The following is a 2,057-nucleotide window of genomic DNA, read 5'->3' as shown; positions in this document are numbered from 1 at the left end:
GGGACGGGAGGTCGGGGGTCGGGGCGGCGGCGGGTTCGGGGGGTCGGGGTGGGGCGGCGACGCGGGTGAGGTGTGGGCTGGGAGAGAGAGAGAGGGAGGGTGAGGTGAGGTGGGGCCCGGGGGAACGGCCGTTAAAACGACCAGTTTCTTCACCGTCCGCTAGCTGATGGAAAATCTGCTAGCTGACGGCAAAGAAACTGGCCGTTAGGTCGTCCTTACAGTCCACCACCCACCATCTTTGTCGTCTGCTAGCAGACGACAAAGAGAAGGCTGACGGCGAACGCATTCTTTGCCATCCGCTCATTCTTTGCCGTCAGCTAGCCGACGGCAAAGAGCTGGCTGATGGAAAAGATCCGGATTCTAGTAGTGTGATGGACAAGACCCATCCGTTAGCTTAGCATAATGATCGTTAAGTTTTATTGCTATTACTTTCTTCATGACTTATACATATTCCTTTGTGTTGAGGCATATCTCTCTCGAGGTAGTTTTGGTGATTGATGACAACATGTTTGCGGACTAATCTTGTGCTTTGTGTAGTTCACAGATTCATCCTTGGCACGAGACATTTTCTTCCCTTCGGAGTGTCATTCAAGACGGTGTAGCTCTTTCGTTTCTCTTTTGGTGGACTAATTGTGTAGAGGGCACCGTACTATCAAGAGGGGGTCCGCTGGGGTTTTGCATGGGTGGAATCAACACATACACGTCAGCTTCTCACCCTCCGAGCTCTTCCACTTCATTGGAGAGATCTCTTCTCTCTTCTATGTCCTGTCTGGGTTCCAGCGGTAGTACCGCGCAACCCAGCGGTAGTACCGTTGAGGAGTCACAAGCGGCAGTACCGCTCCGCAGCGGTAGTACCGCCCGTGACTCCACAACAGTACTACCGCTGGCCTGCTTGGCACCACCGCCTCGTCCTCAGCCTCGATGGAGAGATCTTCTATCTCTCTTCTGTGTCCCAGCGGTAGTACTGCCGAAGGGTCACAAGCGGCAGTACCGCTCCGCAGCGGTAGTACCGCCTGTGACCCCATAGTTGTACTACCGCTAGGCTGTCTAGCTCCTACCGCCTCGACTCGAGGGGCCTTTTTCTCATGCCGGGTTTTGCGGCACTAGTTGCGGTAGTAGAGGCGGTAATACCATTTCAGAGCGGTAGTACCGCCCTTACCACCGCGGTAGTACCGCGCTGGGTCCAGATCCCTGTTGGTCTTCTCTGCGCGGCAGTACCGCTGGCTCAGCGGTAGTACCGCCCCCCTTTAGCGGTACTACCGCCCTGTGCGGGGCTGGTTGGTGGGGCAACGGTTGGATTGTTGCCCCCACTATAAAAGGGGATCCCCTTCTTCTCCTTTGACCCACCTCTTCCCCCCTCAAGCTCCATTAATGCTCAAGCTCCATTAAATGCTCCAAGCTCCATTTTCGCCCGATCTATCTCTCTAGCCAATCAAACTTGTTGATTTGCTCGGGAGTGGTTGAGAAGGCCCTGATCTACACTTCCACCAAGGGATTTTCGATTCCCCCACTCATCCCTAGCGGATCTTGTTACTCTTGGGTGTTTGAGCACCCTAGACGATTGAGGTCACCACGGATACATAGTCCATTGTGGTGAAGCTTCGTGGTTGTGTTGGGAGCCTCTGATTAAGTTGTGGAGATTACCCCAACCTTGTTTGTAAAGGTTCGGTTGCCGCCTTCAAGGGCACAAATAGTGGAATCATGGCATCATGCATTGTGTGAGGGCGTGAGGAGAATACGGTGGCCCTAGTGGCTTCTTGGGGAGCATTGTGCCTCCACACCGCTCTAACAGAGACGTACTTCCCCTCAAAAGGAAGGAACTTTGATAACACATCCTCGTCTTCACCGGATCCACTCTTGGTTATCTCTTACCTTTACTTGTGCAAGCTCTTTAGTGTTACTTCTCTTGCTTGCTTGTATGCTTGTTGTTATTGCATCATATAGGTTGCTCACCTAGTTGCACATCTAGACAACCTACTTTGATGCAAAGTTTAATTTGGTAAAGAAAAGTTAAAAATTGGTAGTTGCCTATTCACCCCCCTCTAGTCAACCATATC

The sequence above is a fragment of the Triticum dicoccoides genome, chromosome 4A (assembly GCF_002162155.2).
Source record: "Triticum dicoccoides isolate Atlit2015 ecotype Zavitan chromosome 4A, WEW_v2.0, whole genome shotgun sequence".
NCBI lineage: Eukaryota > Viridiplantae > Streptophyta > Magnoliopsida > Poales > Poaceae > Triticum > Triticum dicoccoides.
Note: the sequence above shows the minus strand (reverse complement) of the source record.